The 21,561-nt window shown below is 40.1% G+C and overlaps 1 long non-coding RNA gene across 1 annotated transcript in view; it reads right to left on the reverse strand.

Moving 5' to 3' along the window:
• Window positions 1-16,300: 16,300 nt before the first annotated feature.
• Window positions 16,301-21,561, reverse strand: part of LOC117884745 — a 38,493-nt gene continuing 33,232 nt past the window's right edge. The window contains exons 2-3 of the long non-coding RNA XR_004647655.1: window positions 17,533-17,649; window positions 16,301-16,448 (exon numbers count right to left, since the gene is read on the reverse strand). This is a non-coding gene — a long non-coding RNA (uncharacterized LOC117884745). The remainder of the gene's footprint in view (window positions 16,449-17,532; window positions 17,650-21,561) is intronic.

Genomic DNA, 21,561 nt, shown 5'->3' on the forward strand with positions numbered 1-21,561 from the left:
GTTCCAGCATGCTACCAAGTTTTTCATGGCCTCTGTAGCCATGGAAACAGTTTATGGGTGTATTGAGAGAGAGAGAGAAAGACCAATTCTGCAGCTGCGGTAACATCCGTATGATGTCAATGCAGCAGCAAAAGATATTTCAAGTGAGAGCAGCTTCTATTGGTGTAAAACAAATATTTTTACCTACAAAAATTACCTTTATACTACTTCCAGTCTTAGGCCTTGTCAGGCCAAGTCTGTTGAATACATTTTAGATAATGCATCAGGCTTCTATAGGTGTTTTTTCTAATTTCTTTTAGCCCTTTGCTTTGTGATCTAGTCAGTTTTGAATTAGCCTCGGTTATAGTTATTCCTCTTGCACACAGGTATGCTAGTGCTAAGCACCAGCTGTGTGAACTGATCAATAGAAGGATTTACTATTTATTTATTTCTTATATTGTATTAATAATTATTTATTAGAGCTGCAACAAAAAAAATGTCAGAATTTTTGTGAACGTGTCACTCTAGTTTTTGGAGTGAATTTTCAACTAGCCCTATTTCTGATGGGACAATGTGCAGTGGGCAGACGGGGCAGAAATGGCATCAACTTCTGATGTTTCCAGGACATTTTTCAATCAGTTCTATTATTTATACATCTCCACAGATTTTTTTTTTCACTAAGTCAAACCATACTGAGCTTTGAAAGTGCAATAAAAGATTGCTTCTAGAGCAGGTCCCTGCCTTACAATCAATGTATGGTTGGACTTTAGAAGGGATTTGGTATTTTGGTTCCATTTGGGTAAACACCCAAAAACAATTCATATGTCAAAACAAAGCTGAACTATCTGATTTTCTTGGGCTTGCAAAACTGAGTGGGCCAAAGATTTCTGTTACATCCTGATTCTGATATTTTCATAAACAAGAAAAAACAGTTTTTGTAATATTTTGGTATTTCTGCTCCAAAGATTGTCTGGGACCTGTGCAAACGTATATGCTTTTAAAAATATGATGAAAGAGTTAACCAAACATATTCAAAGTGATGTCCGTTTGGATGCCATTTGAGGTGGCCAGGAAAGGGAGTTACATTTATTTTATCCAGTCTGGTTTTCTAATCTTTAGTTATACTTTAAGTCACTTTGTATTGTGAGACTGTAGTTTAGAATTTTCAAAAGGGTTCCGCATTTACCTAACTTTGCTGCCCGCAAAGTCTGTCTGTCTCTCTTAGATACTTCTATGATACCCATTATTATTGTACCTGAGAGCCTATTTAATGGTAAAATTCCCAATGACTTCACTGAGACCAGAATTAGGGCAATGCCGAGCCCTTTTGAATATCCACCTGTGGTTTTAAGAATGAAGGAAACTTCTTGTTTTGTTTGTACTGTTTCCTTTTTTAGGTCATCTAAGCAAAATCACAGAAAACTATATAAGTCTCCATATCAAATGTAGGAAAAATTAATTTTGTTCAGATACTACTGTGACAGTTTGGAAATCCGCATGTACAACTTATAAATTCTCTTACTATGAAAATTGTTGTATCCCCTGGCTGCCTGCATGTGTATGTTGAATCTACCATGGGCTCATAGTGCTTTCCCTGCCAGATCAGGGGTAATGGTGGGTCATTAGGATTTAATGACCGGACAATAAATATACAAAGTGGTTGCCTGAGTGGGGAAACCAGTTCTCCCCAGCTTCCCTAAACACGGGTTTAGAGAATGGAGACTTACCAGTAGCAAAACAATGACAGCAAGGTGGTAATGCAACCACTAAAAAGGACATGGGGTAGACAGAGAGAACCACACAGGAAGCTTGGGCAGAGCAAAGAGGAAGGAGATGGACCAGCCAAGGTCAGACAAGGTGAGGTGGGGGGAAGGCTCAGTGTTTCAGGATACAAGGCATGCATCGCAACAGGGGGTCCCTGGATGCCCTAGATGAATCTGACCCCAGCCCCAAAAATACCATGAAGTAATGGGGAAACTGAGGCAGAGACATGTGTGTAGGGTTTATTATTTTTGAATAGATCTGTGTATTTCTCATGAGATTAAGAAACGAAACAATGGTTTTTAAACTCTTGTGCAAAGTCTGTCTGTGTGTTATACGTGCAGCATGTGCCCCTTAAAGAGGCAAACTGTGGGCCCAGACCACCCATGTGGTGGGCAAACTATGCATGAGTTTGTTGAGTCAGCACTGGTTACAGAAGTCTGGGCAGTGGGCTGCAGGGTCACAATTCTCAGGAGGGGATGCTAGGCAGAGGATCCGCACCCTGGCAGTGTGCCTAGTGACCCCAATGCAGGGGCAGTGCCTAGACTCTGTTCAGACTTCAGTGACTTAAAACCCGGGAGGATTCAGCAGCTGGATCTGCTCTCAGCAATCTGATGAGTGGCCATGAGGGAGTGCTCGAGTGCAGCCATGACAGCTACCCATGGCAGTATAAAAAAATATGTAAAAGAAATATTAAACTTACAACTGAGCTTTGAGCTATAGCCACCAGTTAACTTGATTTACAGTGCTTAGCAAGGAAATATTTTAGATATTTAATAAAAACACTATCTTCTGGGTTCATTCTTTTTTTTTTTTCTTTAGGGTAGAATGCTCTCTTGTATAATCCATGCAATTTGATGTATGTGGGTTGCAAATACCTTAATATCTTGTTACTAAAGTTAACCATTGAATGAAGGTGAGAGTTGTAAAAACAGATAACAATTCTTGTGCCAATTTCTCTCTCCCTCTCCATCTGTCTCTCGCTCCACCTTACACACAAAGTTTAAATTCTCTCTCCTTACTATGGTAAGTGCAGTGACACCCATGCAGTAGGATCACCCTACTTGAAAAAGTCATTATTAAACCTGAGAAGAAGACAAACCCCTCTTGCATCCAGCTCTAAAAATGTCAAGTAATACTTATGAATAGTCCATAATTGTTCCTCCACATACTGCCTGTGTCAAAGGTTTATGAGTAGCATAAAGTTCCTCTGTAGGAAATTTTGCCACTGTTATATCACAATTTTTGAAGTCTAATAGAATAAACATAAGATCTGCTTTCTACCATTTGTTCTACTTCTACCTAGTCCGTAATTTAAAATCTTGTTTTAGTTTAGGTTGTGATTTATGGGGCAAATATTTAAAAGTGCCTCAAGGATTTAGGAGCACAAGCCCCATTAAACGTCATTAGCACTTGTGTCCTTTAAGTCCTTAAGTATTTCTGAAAATTTCCCAAATGTATATGTGTGAATGTCCCTAACAGTACACTCCTAGCTCAGTAATGTCCAACACTAATCTCCCAGAATAGTAGCTTTGTGAGCCTTAAGGCTCCAAGTGTTGATTAGGGCCCATTTCATTGACAGTGGAGAAGAATGTTTTCTATGGCCTAAACGTAACTAAAAAGTTACCCTCTTGTCTGAAGAAATTTATCTCATCCAAAATTCTTCCCAGCATTCTCAGGCAAGCCTGGTTGAGATCCCATTTTCATGAAGCAAACCCACTAACATTTTCCTTCCCTCGAGAATGGTATCTGGGAGACCTTTTGTACCCGAAATATAGTTTCAGAAGTTGATTGTCCTTACTCATAAACAGGACACCCTTGCTATTTTTAGGTTTTTTCCTGCAGCATCCACAATCTATTGATTGTAAATGGGCATACATTGTGAACCATATAATACTCAATTTGTACATGACCAGCCAGAGAGAGATAAGCATCTCTTCCCCTCTGCCTGGCGGGAGTATGTGGATCACCTTTTGGTGACCTGCCTTAACTCACAGATCTAGAGAACATAATTTTTACTATATATACATAACTCCTCACATACTTTCCATACATACATCTCAAAATGATTATGATGTCCAGCGTGACACAAACTTACATGACAGTTTTTGGTGGACTGGTAGGTAGACGCCAGACCCAGGGGATCCCTGTAAACTTTATGTACCCCTGTACCAGTTGACAGAGGTCCCTGGATCACAGCATGTGTTTTAACTTTAAGCACATGCTTAAGTTCCTATTAAAAATCAGGGATAGATATCGGAAGCAGTGTCCTTATGATGTGGGAAGATGAATCAAATGACATACAGGCAGCCGTGTCTGGGTACTTTTTGTTTTTTAATAATTTTATCATAACAGTATTACCCAGTTCACAATAACACAGTGGTTGTTCACTCAGCATCCTACAGTCTTACAGTTTTCAGCCAGTCTTAGCTGCACAGAAAGTACCATGGCTTCGGTTACAGCTACTTTTGTTTCTTATGGGGGCAATTAAACATAGGGCCAAATTTTTCCATAGAGATAATTTCGCTATTATTTTCTTGCTCGTATTTTTGGCCAATCTGTTTCTGAACTCAGGGAGGGGGAAATTACCACATAGCTATTGACAAATTGGGGAAAGTTCAGAGAAGAGCAATAAAAATGATAAGAGGGCTAGAGTGACTGATTTATGAGGAAAAGTGAAAATATCTAACTATGTATAGTTTGGTAAAAGGATTATAATGACAATAAATATTTGGGTGGAACTAAGGAAGGAGAGGACTTATTTAGTGGGATACATGTAGGTAAAATATTAACTAAAAATAATGGGGTGTGCTTAAGAGAGAGAAAATTTAGGCTGACTATCCTGAAATACAGCCTGTGATTTAGGTTGTAGAGCAGTCTTCCAAGGAAGATAGTAAGCCCCATCTGGGACTGGGACTTACAAAACTAGACTAGGTAGAATTCTAACGATGTACTGCCCAGAACAATCATGTTTTGGGATCACAGAATAATTCTTTCCCATCTCTAATTTCTATGATAGTTTGAAAAGAAGATTTGGGCAATTTTCCTGTCTAATATGGAGTTCAACCCGCCCCCTTCTTCCCCCCAGAATCTGAGACTATAAATCCCTGTGGGCTGTAGCCCACGAAAGCTTATGCTCAAATAAATTTGTTTTAGTCTCTAAGGTGCCACAAGTACTCCTGTTCTTTTTGCCAGGATTGACTTACCCTTATCATAAAAATACTTCTGAAGAGCAGACATTTATCTTTGGAATGCACTGGATGGCATGTTCTCTCCGAACATTTTCAAAGGGAGATTTAACCCCAGACTTTCTGTAAGGTCTTTATTCCCTCCCTGCCCCACATAACCCTGCTCTGAAAATTAACCTGTTTAAAAACTCAGATGCACTGTATATGTAAAGGAAATGAATTTCTCCCAATGACAGTCATGAGAAAAAGAAAGATATTATAATACATACTACCAGAAGAATTTTCAATTTAAGTCTCTGTGACTCATGCCTTATTCAAAGGCAGACTTTTTCTAGCCTTTTTGTGGTGATCCATGCATGAGGGAAAGCATAAGGGACTCTCCTCTCCCTATTCCTCCTGGGTGCACACAGTTCCCCAAAATGAGACCAAACTTTTTCTTCCCATATGTTAAGAGATGATGTCAAGAACTACACAGAGGAATCTATTTGCCTGTACAAACAAGAAGAAATGTAATTGGTCCTACAAAACCTAGGAACTATGCTACAGATTCTATAGCTCAATCCACTGATGTCTGTCTATTAACTGTTTAACTATATACAGACATCTCTTGTAACACCATGCACATGGGCTGGCAGAGCTGGCCAGCTGCATGGGGATAGGAAACTGCACCCCCCAAAGGGATTCACAAGAGCATGACTTCTGTGCATTTGGGATATCTGGAAAGGGGAATGCTTCCCAGTGCTCCCTGAGAGATATTGTAATTCCCCACCTTCCCTGTGCTAAAATGGCATAATCTAGCTCTCAGTGATAAGCATCAGAGTTTGTGTTTGCCATTCATCTCAAAGCTTTGTGAGAAGGGCAATGGAAGCAATTATGCCAAAGAAGTGTGCAACATAGAATTGAAATTATGCATTCTAATGTCCAGTTCATTCAATCCTTTAATTGTGAGACCTAGAAGGAATTGTCAACTGTGGTCTTGCATACACTCTGGGAAATGGCTGTATTTTGCAGCTAAACTAAAAGTTTTCATATATTTTAGCTTTTTTACTGGGGAAATTACAGTGTATTCTCTGCTCGCCAAAGCATGAACTCTGGAGAATATTGCTGTCTAGATACAACAGCAAGAGGTGATTAAACATACTATAAATAATGGAGGTAGATTAGATAACTTAGGGTTTGGTTGCCATTATTTGGCTATAATCTGGTTAAGTTAATGAATTTGTCTTTATGTCAGCCACAAAAACACTCAAAATAGTCAGGATACCAAGACTAATATATTTTAAACAATCTTCCTTGAGAGTAAGCAAATTATCATCATTATTATTAACATTAATTATTTGTAGTTCACATTTTATTCTTTCCTTTTGCTAGAAAATATACTGATGCTTGTCACATTCATATTAATTTCTTTCCATTAATAGATTCAGAAATGAAAACCACATTATTTTCTAAGTAAGAACTACTGTATGAATCACTTAAGCATTAGATCTTTGCCTTTATTATAGTATTTACAATTAAATACTTTTAATTGACTCATCAGAAGTGCCCAAATCAAAATACAGTAGTGCTGCCATGCAGTAGCTGGATCATTAACTTAACATAGTTGCTTTATGGTGGATAAGGCCTGTTTATCAGCGTTATTGATGCATGCACAATCAATTTAACTGTTAAGTTTATTGGCATATCACTATGACTGATCTGCTTTTTTCTTTCATGCTTCTTCATTTGAGGACCTGCAAGCATGGGAAGACAAGGATGGCTATGGGAAGACAAGGAAGGATTTTGGAAGCTGCATTGCTTCCAAACCATGTGAATATTGGGTATGTGCCACAAAGGGGCTTCCATGCAGAGCCAGGAGGCATTCTGTAGGGAGAGCTGCTATTCCATTCACCCCCCCAGAGCACGGCTCAGCTAGGACTGGCACTGCTATTGGCTGAGCCCTCTCTGCTGTATTATGTCTTGCCAAGATTTCTGCAACATACCAACGCACCCCAGCATCAACCTCCCACCGAGCTCCATCTGCACAGAGTCCTCACCTAAGGGCCTTCATATGGGAAAGGAGACAGGTGCTTGGAGCCAGCATAAAACCCCCTTCTGAGAGTTAGGCACCTAAATATCTTTGATGATCTGGGCCTTTGTGCTTAAGATGCTTGCAAGAGATCTGGTTTATTCTGTGTCTGGTTCCAGTTGGCTGAGCAGAACAACAAGCACTTCACAGTGCCCTGCCCAGATTCTCCCTCTGAGACTCTCAGTCCTTAAAGGCACAGTCCCCAGTACCACGGAATGAGCCCTCTTCACAATGATCAGGAGGCAACTGGGGTATTTTTAAGAACCACATTAATTAATTGAGTCTCACACATTCTATAGGTACATGACAATATCCCCATTTTACCTAAATGGAAACTGAGATATCAACCAAATTGCCAAGGGTCCCAGAAAACATTTTAGCCAAGATAGAGATAGATCCAGCATATCCTGAGTCTTAGTCTTGTACATTAGCCACGGGGCTATTTGAGTGTATTGGTGAAAGTAAATTATTGCAGGTATTACGGTTTTCTAGATCTCCATTCTTAAAGCTCCAGCTTCACTCACTCACGTTAGCCTCTAATTTGATTTGAAGTGGTGATTCCCAGCTACTTTACTACTGCAGGTGAACTTGTGCAGTCCTGGCTATGGCTAACATCAGTTATTAGAGCGAACTTCTGTTCTCAGTTACACTGGTGCAAATCTTGAATAACCCCATTGACTTCCATTCAATTACTCCAGATTAATACCACTTTAACTAGGAGCACAATGTGGCCCTTAATGCTTGTTGTAAGAATTCTATATTACTTAGTGTTGTAATGTGTACCATTTACTGTTTAGAAGTTCCCCCTAAACTTGCTGAATTAATAAGACTTCCTAGGGCATAAAGGGGAGAGAACAGAAATTTAGGCAATGTCTGTTAAAGAGCTCACACTCTTCTTACTAAGAAGTAGGGAGCATAGTCCTTTGAACATACTTTTAAATATAGTCAAATATACCCTTGATTTTAACCAAATGGATGTGAATTCATTTGGGACCATGGACTGCCTTGCTTATGAATCATTATGCTGCAAATTCCAGTAATATGAATACATGTGTCCCTTAGGGAGCAGTAAATATTAGAAATCATTGATATTAGGGAACTAATCAAGGTCTGTTATTGATCAAGTTTGTGTTGTGCAATCACTTGAGTAGAAATAATATTTTGCGAGGGAATTGCCAGGTACATAATGCCAATTAGATGCATTGATATTATTATAACAACTTACAATTTACCAGGAAAAATGTGGGGAACTTCCCAGGCTTTGATTCAAATGAACATCCATAAGTGGGGTGCTTTTCTGAAAACCTTTTCCTTGTGGCAACCTCATAATACTAACCTCGTACTAACCATAATACCTCATAAAGCTCCCTGATTTTGAATCACACATAGAGGAGTCTGATAGGTACAAAAATACAGTAAGTGTTTTAGGTGAGCTCTGATTTTCCACCTAAATCTTTCCTCCGGCTGTAATATATTTGCACCAAATTTAGACTGGTATAAACAGGTATGAGTAACTGGGTGTAAAGGTTGTTCTAAGCTGCCTCTGGGGGTGCCACAGGCTTGCTGTATTCCACTCGTTTTGCTCCTAGGAGGAAGACATGCTGAGCTGGAGAGGGGCATTCAACTATAGGTATTAAATCCCAGCTGAGATTTCACATCCCCAGTGCAGAGTGTCTCCCTCAGCTGAGGCAATTGGGTGCAGCTGAGGCTAATTAGGTTCAGAAACTTTAAAGGGTGGGGGGCAAGCCTGAATCTGGCTGCTCTTATTGTAGGAGGAGATAGGGGTTTGTTAGCCATAAGCACTTAAGTTCAGAGGGGGAGTGACTGGAGCCTGTGGACCTTCATACTGCATGTAGGGAATGTGGTCAGAGACTATACTGCTATGGGTTACTCTGCAGAAATATAAAGCCTGTAAATACACTGAATCCCCTAGGGAGAATGTGTTTAGCTTAACCTGGGCTTCCTGTGAACTTTCTCTACAGCTACCCAGACTAGATCTACTACAGGGTGCAATTCCATTGGGCTAATAGAGATACAGCTAGTTACCTGACCTGAATTTAGTCCACTACATGCCACCTAAATCTAATGGAGGTTACATCTATGCATAGATCCCACAGAGATCATTAGAACTATAGATTGCCTATATTCAGACCTCACATGTTAGGAGGGAAAAACATTTAAATTGATCTGCTTTTCCACGGTGTTTTGATTAACCTAAAACTTTACAGCAATTAGTGACTCATTTATTCCCACAACTTTTCCACACACTATCAAACAAATCTACATACAGAAGGAAAATACTTGTCAGACTCAGAAGTTTATTAAATACCTTTGAATTTGACTGTTCAGAGCCTTTCCCTTGTGTGAAAAGTTTTAACTTTTTCCCTTGCTCTGTAATTCTTTGCTGTAAGTATCACGCTAATCCTCAGAGACAATTTATGTGTAAATCTGAAGCACTACTCATCTGGAATCCCAAAGTTCTCTATCTGCAAGACAGATATACAATTGCAATCCAGTCTCTCCCACTTCGTGACTCCCAATGACCTGAGCTCTGGTCAGAAATAGCCAATCTGTAGCTAAAGGGCAGGGCAGCCTGTATTCTAACCCAGTTTTGAGAAAATTTACAGTGAGATCTTCTTAAACTTTACAAAATAATATATATAAAACTACAGTTCAAGATGTGCATGATTTATTTACTTTTCTATTGTGAAAAATATACTCACCACTATATCTTTAGGTGTATTATTTCACTTAGTGCAGCCAAAGTTTAGTTCTTAAACTGTATGCTTTTTGGGGAAGGAACTTTGTTTTCCTCTTAATATGAAAAAATTGCTTGACAGCCCTAAATTTTACACAATGTAAAACAATAAAAAATAAACAATAAATGAACAAAATAGATTTTTTTTCACCTAACAGATTACAAGCATGCCTGATGCCACCGTTCAGCCAAAAGTGTTAGTAAACAAAGAAGCTACACACTGTGCCGTGAAAGCTAGAAAATTTAGACTCTGTTAAACAAATAGTAGAAGTAAATTCCAGAGATGTGGGCCCTCCACTGAGAATTCCCTGCAGTAGCAGTCCTCAGACATTCAGGTCTGAGGACATATAGCTCAAGATCACCAGATGACCTCAAATGCCATATTGGGAGAGAGGCAATTTCTCACGTAGGTTGGACTCCAACCACCTTAAATTACACCTCAGAGCACATAGGTTGTCAGTGGAGCACTGATGTAATGTGCTTCCTTATGCAAAACCAGTATCAGCCTCTCTGTATGAGGCTACAGAACCTTTCTGACTGTACCCTCCCTTCATTGAAACAATTAACAACTTACCAAAATTGGGGGGTAGATTCTCCGTCACTGGCAATTTTTAAATCAAAATTAGATGTTTTTCCAAAAAGATCTGCACTAGTTCAAATAGGGGCTAAGTCAGGGAAGTCTCATGGCCTGGGCTAAGCAGCAAGTCAGGCTAGATGATCACAATGATCCCTTCAGGATTTCTAATCTGTGAAACTGTAAAGTACTGCTGTCCACCTTGTATATGATAATGTACAAGGCCAGCCTGATAATTTTCATATGGGTTAAAGAGATGATTATTTGGCATTTCCCCAAAACTTAACTGATACCTTTTATGTACAATGTGTGCCTTGGAGGGGGAACCCTCTTTAAGTCCTCTTCTTCATAGCCTCCTGGTGCAAGGAGAAGTGAAGCACAGCTGAAATCTGTGCATATTTGCCAACATAGAAAAGATTTGCAAAGGACAAGCTGGAATTCTGTGCATCTTCCAGGCTCTAAGTCCCAACCATGTGGAGGGTTCCATGAACATTTTTGATGAGTTTAAGGAACTATAAGGGGCTTCACAAATATTAACTAGTTAATTGTCACAACACCCCTATAATTGTCCCCATTTTACAACTATGGTAATTAAGCAACCGAGCAGTTAAGCCTAAACATTTCAAGCTTCATTGTATAAAGTTAGGCACATAGATCCATATTTAAGCAACTAAATAAGAGTTCCTGATTTTTCAGAGGACCCCTGAATTTAAGTCCCTAACTTTAAGCACCCAAGTTTGAAAAAAGTTGTCCTATGTAACTTGACTGTGGGTACAGAGACAATCAATACCAAAGTTGGGTTTGGGATTAGTCCCATCCTTCCATCCCTTTGCTTAATCCACTAGAGCATGCTGACTCGTGTACGATAATCTGTCCTGTCTTTTGATTTAACAACCACTTGTTTGAGGGACACCATCATTATGTCCTCCTTAAAGAAGCTATAATGACTTCTGCCAGCAATGGATCCAATAACACCTGACTTTAAGCAGCTAGTGGAGGCAGTGCAGGCTAGTAGTTAGCACACTGCACTGAGACTCAGGAGACCTAGGTTCTATTCACCTGCTGTGACGTGCTCCCTGAGGTGCAACCTTGTCTGTGGGACTGCTGAACCCTCTGTCTTGTCAACCTGAGGTATCCCTCTCACACTGACATGCTGTGTCTAGCCACAAACTTCTGGCAGGTACAGCACTTACACAGACATCCACAGGCTGGAACACACCCAACTGAGTTACATGAATGATCTCCCAGCCATTCAGGAACCATCCATAAGGAGGCTCCAGCCAATTCCCCCCCCAGCTCCCCAGCCTTGTACCCCAGAAGTGTATCGTCTTACACTGGTCAGAAGCCTGCCCAGTGTAAGTTCATAACCCAGTCCACCCCTCTCTCGATGTGGTGAGGATACACACTAGCCTTTGTAAACTGAGCTGAGATTTCTCAAGCACTTCAACCAAAACACATTGTTTTAGGTGAAATATAAAACAGATTTATTAACTACAGAAAGATGGATTTTAACTGATTATAATTAGCAAGCATAGAGATCAAAGTTGGTTACCTAAGAAATAAAAATAAATTTGCAGTCTGAGTTCTACAAACTAAACAATGTCAAGCAGCGTCTCACCCTGACAGATGGTACAAACAGGTCACAATTTCTCGATACACAGGCTGGAACTACCTTCCAGCCCAGGACCACCTTCCCCCATTGAAAGTCTTTGTCCTTCTTACGTTCCTCCAGGTGTTGAGTTTGTGCGGGAGAGGTGATGATTGTGCATATTCCCAAGCTGTTATCACTCCGTTTTACTGAGACTCTGAGGATGCTATCAGAGAGAAGCAGGAAAACTTCTCTGCCTCCACAACAGGCACATCAAATTTTAAATATTCTCTCTGCCACCACTGGCCGACAAATGAATGGAGAGTTTGCCACTGGGCTCTGCTATAGTTTCCACCCCATGAGGGAAGATGTGAAAATGACAAGTGATGAGGGCAAGAGGCAATCAAGACACCGATGATCACAGACTGTAATATTCCACCAGGATGTGGACAGAATGCTCCTCCCTCTGGTCAGCACCATCACCAAACCAGCTCCACCCCTCTTTATGGGCAGATCAACTAAATGAATCTAGAAGATGTGAAATGTTGGCTCCATTGAAGCCAATGGGAGTTTTGCCTTTGGGCCTCATCCAAAGCCCAATGAAGTCAACCCTTTGATGTTATCTCTAGTACAAACCAAATGTATTTTTAAGATGACACCATTCTCCTCATCCCCCCCAAAAATCCTGTTTTCTGAGCCATTCCTTGGGCTTATGAAGTCATACCTGCAACTATTTTTAATGACATGCATCTGTCCAAACTACAGTACCTGATGGGGTGAATTACTGCCTTGTGGATTCAGCCCTCAGTTTGAGATTTGGGGACAGCAAGCAGTTTCCACTGATTTATAGTGCACAGAGGGACTTAATGACAATGTAATATTGCTTTGTATCTTGTTGCTGTTAAACTTGACTTTTGAAGACCAAGGATTTGGGGGCTTTTCGTGGTTAAGGCTAAACTGCGCCTATACTGAAACTGACTTTTGAAGGGTAGAGAGAGATTGGAGGTAAACTGAAAAGAACCCTGTTGAGTCCTTCAGCAAGTCATTCACCCTGCAGAATGCTTGCCCCAGAGAGCTCAAACACTATTTTACATAACAAGCTCAAAAACACTAATTTAAATAACAAGCTCAGACTCCACTTGGGATACAGACTGAGGCATGTGTGGATTGTGCAGTCTGAAATTCCAATCACTATTATTTGAAGAAAAAAACAAGTAATTCCTTTTAAAAGTAGTAATGCAAGGTCTAAGTCTCCAAAGCGTTTGAAGATTTCAAGGACTATTGCTGTTCCAAATTGTTCTTAACTGCAAATATTAGATTTTAAAAGGCACAGAGTATTTTTTTTTTAATTTAAATCATTAGTTTTCTGTCCCTGAAGAATCACTAAATCTGTGCATATTTTTATCATTTCAACTTTGGAGAAAAGTAAAATATTTGTGCTTTAAGACTAAAAGTTTACAACTTGCTAACTGAAGAGCAAAAGATGCCTGGACAACTCCATCCTAGATGCCTGAATAGCACATATAACAATGGGTTTTAAAAGCTGAACTAGTTAATACCAACAAAATAAAAACATGAGGCTATTTGCAAAGTGATAGATTAAGAAAGCAAACCTCATTCACCAGAAAGTCATTTCACACAGAAAAGCCCTGATCCAAAATCCATTGAAGCTAGTGAAAGTGTTTCCATTTTAATGGATTTTGGATCAGGCCCAAAGACATTAAAAATTCTTTTCAAAATCAGGAATGTAATGTTAATCAGCTAGTTACAGTAAATTGACCTCTGTGTTCCTCACACTCTTCTCATTAATTAAAATGTCACTCTTAAAACTAAAGTTAGCCAAAGGGAAAATAAACTCATTTTAGAACTTGTCAATAGAAATTATGTCTCGTTTAAAGTGGTGAATATCTGTTGATTCAAAGGTAAATAAATCACATTTAAATTGACATGAATCTTGTTTTTTCCAAAATCCTTTTTTATGTGGGTTTGTATGGAAATTTGGGGTGGGAAAAGGAGAGGTGGTGATGGAAGAATGATTCTTGAAGCTTCTAGAATTGTTAATTTAAATATGGGGTTTTGCAAAACATTTTCAAGTTTCAGAAAACATTTTTGTAAATTTTTCCAATTGCCTAACTATTGTTTTCCAAGCAGTTTTGTTGGCTGGTTGCTTGCTTTTTTTTTTTTTTTTTTTTTTTTTGTAATATCTATTTCTAACTTAATGGAAGGCTGTACTATGCAAACAATCAAGTCTTTCTGTAGAACAATTCTTGCGCACCTCCTGGAACCAGAGGGAATATAACAAAATGTACAGCAGCCCAAGGCTTACATTTTGTCAGACATCAATGTCCAGGGTAGGTATGTGGGTCTGGATTTGAGGCTGGTCGGAGGGAGTGCTCCATCATGAGAAGCCAAACTTTAATCTTCCAGGTTTTTTTAATCTCTTTTGAAAGCTGAGCAGATATTGCACTGAGCTGGGATGTGTGTGTGTCCCAGACACTGGGGACAGCAGGATATATTTCCGGCAGGTAAGGCAGCCCTTGAATCCCAGGGATCGGTACATACCAGGTCAATGACAACCCCCGAAGCAAAAACCTCAGAATGGAGAGGGGAGAAAGAGGGTACTAAACAGAAATCCCCCAAATTAACTAAAGAGATAGGATTATCAAAAGAACTAAATAAACTAATCTAAACTAAACCTAGAGCTAATACTCACTGCTAAGCTAGAGCATACCTGAAGCAGGCATGTTAGACACTCCATCTCAGGCTGTCGGGTGGCTGATAAGGAACTGAGGGCAGTTTGCCTACACGGCTCTATATATCCTCAGTACAAGGCATAAGGATGTCTGAAGTGAATGCGGAGCTGAACAGGCACTGCTAGCAACATCTCCAATCAAAGGCGCGTGGGGCACATGTGCACCTGAAGTGGAGCACCAAAGGGACATTGCTCTAAGACAGAACAGTTTCTTAGCTTACCAGCCCTTTTAGCCAACACGAGACCCAAAAGCACTCTCTCTAGCTTTTTCCAGGGTCACACTATGCTTACAGGAGCCTGGTTGGCTTTTTCTTGTCTCTTTTCCTCTGACCCTCTCTCTCTCTCTCTCTGATCTTGCTTGTAACCTCAGTATCTGTGTGTTCTGTCATACTCACCCACCCAAAACAATACTCAACCTCAAAGCTCCCGGGCAGGTTCACACACACCTTTTGTCTTATAGGGGGCTGATGTTTACAGTTATGGCAACTGAAAGGTGAGGTCACAACTATCAACCTCAATAGGGTTTTCACTCAACACACAACAAAGTTTCTTCCAACTCATAACAGTATAAATGAGACTGAGGAGTCCAATTTTTAAAGGTATTTAGGCACCCAGCTCCCATTTAAATTGATGGCCCCAATCCTTTTAAGGCACTTTTGAAAATCACACTAGGCACCTGTCGGCATCTTTAGATGCCTACACACCTTTGAAAATCTGGTCCCAAATTCCTTAGGTTGTATTAAACCTGAAGGGTTTTGTGTGAATTAAAATGAGAACAGACAGAAATATTTGCCCTGAGTGGAAAATAATAGTTGAGGCCCATGATAAAATGCCTATGTAATCAACCCAAGTTAGTTGTTCTGTGATGTTCTAAGTGCATATTTTTTAGAATAATTTGACAATTACACTAAAATTAGGAGTCTTTGTCCAAATTAAACTATATATCGGACAAGTCCTACCATCCATATTCAATTAAAACTCCCACTGAGTCAATGGAAATTTTACCTCATTGCAGGCTGAGTGCAAACTGCAGCATTTTGGCCCTTAGCATTAATTTAGATGTAATTGCATTGTTATTGTATGTTTATTAAATTCCAGCTAGTTATTAAATGTATTAACCTCAACTGATTAGTTTTTAATGAAAAGCTGTTTTCTTTGCATTAATATGCAATTATTACACTGATAGGTCCAAAGAGACACATCTAATTAGATTACTTATTTATAGCTATTTAAGCTCGAGTTATTAAAATAACTTTTGAAATATCCATATGGGTCTGCAGTAGTGCTGTCAAAACTCAAAAATCTGTTTTTCAAACTGGCACATGCCATAAGTGTTCTTTGATCCTTATGTTAAAGTGTAATGCAAAGTATTACACTGTTTTCTGTAAGTCAGAGTCAAAAGGTACATATCCCTGAGTGTGCACAGAACACATTTATCTCTGTTCAGCTTAAAATATTGGCATGCAGTTAGTCTTATAGGCTTCTCCTATTGATGCATGGGGATTTATGTGTGTGACATCTATTAGCACTAATGGGAGTTGCCCATGTAGATCTCCTATCCATTGGTTAGAGAAAAGACCTGCAATGCACTTTACCACGTAGAGCAAGACAAGTTTCATTTATCATTTCCCACCTTCAAATATTCACTTAAGAAATCTTTTTACTTGGCAGAGATAAAATGTGTATAAATAACATCTTGTTTCCATTTCTGTTTGTATGGCCAACTTCATATGTTATCCCTGCTTTTTTTCATCATGTCCTCTTCCACAGTTCAAAGCATCTGTGAAAGAAAGATAAAGCAATGAATACTGCTCCTAAGGAATGCAATATGAGATCTTTACACTTAACATTCATAAAAAGAACAATCAGAAATGTTATCTCTGACAGGTAAACTGACAGTTTATCTAAACCCAATAGACATCAAATTTCTAGTAAAACTCCTGCCAAAGATACATGGGGATTTTGCAGTAACACAGGCAGAAACTAGAACCAACGTGATATGCAAGCATTTTTAGGACGAAAATTATGTGTTTTTTTTAGGAATTTTATGGTACAGAAAAGTATGATGGAGTGGAGCTGCTTATTTTGTTAAACTAGCGTAGGAACAAACAAATCTGAACCGAACAAATCTTTGGGACAGTTTCTTCCCCTATGGGGTAGACACATAATAACCATCTTCTGCTGAACTATTAAAATACTAGGTTTCAGACTTTCATAGGATATTGGGAAAACCCCTTAGGTTCTTTTTTCACTAAACCCCTAACTAACCTGTCTCTGTTAACCTCCCTTCTTAGGCTTGGTTTACACTATAAACTTATGTCCGTAGAACTACGTCGTAGAGGCATGTGGAAAATCCACACCCCTGAGCGACGTAGTTATCCTGACCGAACTCCCAGTGTAGACCGCGCTATGTTGACAGGAGAGCTTCCCCCATTGACATAGCTAGCGCCTCTCAGGGAGATGGAGAAGCTCTCCTGTCAGTATAGGTAGCATCTTCACGAAGTGCTACAGCGGCTCAGAGGCAGCACTATATGTGCAGACAAGCCCTTAAACTTCAAGCATAAATATTTTTTTGAGGGGCTAATGCTATTGAGCTTTCTGACTCAAATGGTAATTCTGTCACTTCATTTTCTCCCTTTCCCTTCTGCTCCTTACTTCACAGGAGGGGGTCTCTGTTTGCTTTTTTTACACATTTGGTTTGAGTGTCCTGACGAAGTGGTGCTTCTATAATCCAATTTCAGTTAATATTATTTTTGTGTCAATCTGGGACAGAAGGGCTACAAGGAACAAAAACAGGGGAATTAGGGCAGAGAGGGTTTGGGGCAACCAGCAAAAGTATTTCCATGGTCTCACACAGGCCTTACCTATCTCCTTCCCAGCCTAGGGATGACGATGACTTGGTTTGGTTGCTTGTCAGGAAAGTCTTAGCATTCATCATTTCACTTCTCTCTTCCTGGATTCAGGGCAACAATTTCTGTAACCTTTAAATCACAAAGAACCAAATTCTGGACCATTTCACAAGTCTCAAGTAAATGGGCCTTGCACACATACAAAGGATGCAGGGAATGGAATCTTTCCCCAAACCATTGGCTCACAGTCACTCACATATCTCTACGGCTCTGAAGCTCTGAAGTTACTGCAAAATGCTGCCTCTGAGTTCCCCTTAGACAAGGTTATTGGCTAGTAGAATCATAGAATCATAGAATATCAGGGTTGGCAGGGACCTCAAGAGGTCATCTAGTCCAACCCCCTGCTCAAAGCAGGACCAATTCCCAACTAAATCATCCCAGCCAGGGCTTTGTCAAGCCGGGCCCGAATAGCCACAATCAAAACATAAAGAATTAGGGATCATAATAGTATTTTTCAGGGCTGCCTATTTCAAGCAAATGAGCACATACTGGAAGGTAGATCTTTTCAATTCTTTGTCGCTAATGTAAATATAGTGCAGGTCAATCACAGCAAAATTCATAACCACCTGATAGATACTGGATGGCCCATATGGCATCATTTAGATGTCTTGCACCACCGAACCCATCAGAAGCAACAGGCAGTAAATAGCTATTTGACAGCCTCAGCAAAATGGCCAAGGATTCAATGGGCATGAAAAACGTTATAGTCTCTCACTCCTTGAGGTGATCCTGCCAGGCCAAGCCTTGGGCATATTAACGTGTATGAGAGAAATCTTTCCCTACCACTGCCCATAAAATATTTGTACTGTGGTTGCATACAGGGTTTTCTTTTCCAGTGCTGTTTCCTGACACTATTCACAAACACTAAATACAATACAATAAAAATGAAGAAACAAATCTCAAGACTTCTGAGAGAGCGTTACTTTAAAGAAGGGTTTCAGAGTAGCAGCCATGTTAGTCTGTATCCGCAAAAGGAACAGGAGTACTTGTGGCACCTTAGAGACTAACAAATTTATTAGATAAAATAAATTTGTTAGTCTCTAAGGTGCCACAAGTACTCCTGTTCTTTTTACTTTAAAGAAGATCTGCATTTCCTTTTAATTTGAATTCACTTTCATTGTACATTCACTCTCTGGAATTAGAAACATGTCTCTGTATTTATTTTCACAACAGGCTCTTTTTAAGGAGAGCTCTTTTTTAAAAACAGTACTGCAACCTCCCACTCTCAGAAACATTGTTCAGAAGAAAAATAAAGTTCAAGTTTCCAGCAACATTATTATTATTATTGCTTTCCCAGTAAATGACTGTTAGCCTCCGGCTCTAAGTTGTCAGCTAGGTGAAGGACAATTGGTGTTAAGGAAGTGCTGTGTGGGGAGTTGAGCTATCAGACCCAAACCAGAATTGGATTTTCTTTTTTCCCTCAAAATGTGCAGAGACCTATTGATATTCTTCATTAATAATACCTTATTTATTAGTAGGGACTGCTTGTTTGTCACTGACATTTATCAGAAATTGCAATTATCAAGGAAATTATTCCTATATTTGGATTTGTATCTTTTCCATGATTTCTTTGTATTGACTCCTCTTTCTTCTACTGCCCTGTTTCTCTGCCCTGCATTCGTTATAGTGGGGGGAACAACAGCAGCTCTTCAGCCTCCTACAAAGGCTTTAGAAGCAAGGTTGGTTCCACTTTAGCCCCCTGCGGTGTCACCAAGGAGGGGATGATAAGCAATTCCGTGCATGGGAACCAAAGATGAGAAAGGCAGCAGGTGTCCAGGCCCCTGCAGTGTGGCCACGGAGGGGAATAGTGAGGGCTCTCCAACTAACTGCATGGGAACCCCGCAGGAGGGTGGCAACAGCTCTTAAGCCCTCTGCAGGGCATAAAAGATGGGTACTAAAAAATACTGGAAAATGACTCAGGAGTACTTCAATATTACTTGGTCATTAGCATAGTAATTATAACAGTGCTGCTCCTGCCTGATGCCATAATTTAAGAGGTTTCAGCATTTCCATTATAATCAGCTGCAGTTATTTCCTGGGGTTCATTGGCCATAAAATGTTCACCAGGAAAAGGATAAGGGCTTGCCATTCTGACAATTAAGTTCAGCTGCGGTGCTTCTGCAGTCTCTGAGCTGCAAATAGCTCTGGTGGGTGTTTCATCATGCTCCAGGGTGCCGTGCAAGGCACACTTGTTCCTGAGAGCTTTTAATTGAGACTTTTAACTAAGGTTTTTAATTGGATCTTTTTTACAGAAGTGGGGCAATTCATTGTGTGCAAGTCACATAGCTCTCCCTCAGCAAGATAGTGGGGCTGGACCATTCAAAGAAGAAGGGGCTGACTTTTAGAGATGCTGAGAACCTGAATGTCAGAGAAATTATTCAGGACCATCCATTGCTCCTTCCTTGTAACAGCCGATGGGGTCTATGCTCTCTCCTTTGAGAGCAATAGAAGCCTCCCCCTCCCCCAGTAGAAGGTTCTATAATAAGATGTGGCAGATTTCTTCCTCCTCTTTGCTGGGCCTGAGTAGCTAATGCACTCAGATCTCGCATGCTTCTGGGTCCTTTTCCATCAGCCACATCCTTGAGAGTCCTGTGTATCTGCAAAGGAAGATACAGAATCATGCAAGATCCAGCTCATGCAGTGCAATAAGGAGAAGGATGTCTCCGCATCTCCTAGGCCCTGATAGGAAAGCTATATACATTTAGGGGAGCCAGACAATGATGTGTTTGGGAGGAGAGGGCTGGGTGGGAGGAAAGAGAAGGATAGGGGAGTGCAAGAAGGGATTTCTTTTAGAGGTCAAGGAAAGAGAGAGACAGGCAAAACTTGAAACCTGACACCAGGGCCGTTCAGAAAAGTTGCCAACCGTCCTGTTTTGGATTAAATGGTCCAATGTTTTGAAAATCTGTCCAAGAACCATAGGCCTGATCCAAAGTCCACTGAACTCATTGGAAAGACTCTGACTGAATTTGAGGGGCTTTGGACCTGCGGCAGCAGGTGGCCAGCTATACCTTTGCTCTGCTAAGAGTCAAGCAACATTTTCCCTAGTGGCTCAGTAGCCCCTCACAATCCTTTTTCTCACTTCTCCCTACTATACAAGTGCAGGGTGACATTTGGCAGATTAAACATTCAGCCTACGTGTGAGTTTTCCTCTAAAGATCAGAAAATTTGTATTGATGTTTTACACCATTTTTCAGTCATCCCGGATGCATTGAAACCCATTTTATTTTATTCACTTTTATTTTTCAGTCTGCCCCCCCTCTCTCATTGCATGATGCGGGCACCACCAAGTCCATCAGCAGTGTCTGGGCCTGTGTAGTTACATCTTTCAAATCACTGAGGTTTTGTTTAAGCAACATGGCTCTCAGCATGCTCTAATTTCAGTGACACTTTCAGGGCAAAGATTTTTTCTCACCGGATGCTCTAGCTCATACACAGCTGCCTGTTCAATAGCACAGACTCTAACATTGCTACAAGACACATTATTTTCTATCAGGTCAACAAACCTTGAGCTAAAATGGGTTTACAGGACAGACTATCACATCTCTGCTGCCATCAAAACCACACTTTAAAAAAATGCACCAGACACGTATTTATCCGGCAAACTGTCTCACATTTTGAAAATGGAAATGTAAAAGATGGGTCTCATCCACCAAACTGCATGTGTGATTAATGCATTAAAAAAAGAAAACATTGATATTTACAGTAAGATTGGGCGACTGTCTCAGTATATTAGGTTTTACACTTTTGACTCGGGCTGGGCAAAGAATTACACCGTTCAATCAACTTGAACTGTTTGTATTGATCTGCATAGCAGATTGGGGGGAAATGATCTAGTGTCTGACTGTATGTTTTTTCCTGGTTTTATTTGCTTTGCAGCAGTGCAATATTTTTCTAAGCATAGATTGAGTGCGATGGTTTCATAAAATGGCCCAGGAGGCATCCACGCTACCATTAAAAGTGAGTTCTCTCTGCTCAGAACTTACC

The sequence above is a fragment of the Trachemys scripta genome, chromosome 11 (genome assembly GCF_013100865.1).
Source record: "Trachemys scripta elegans isolate TJP31775 chromosome 11, CAS_Tse_1.0, whole genome shotgun sequence".
Classification (NCBI taxonomy): Eukaryota; Metazoa; Chordata; order Testudines; family Emydidae; genus Trachemys; species Trachemys scripta.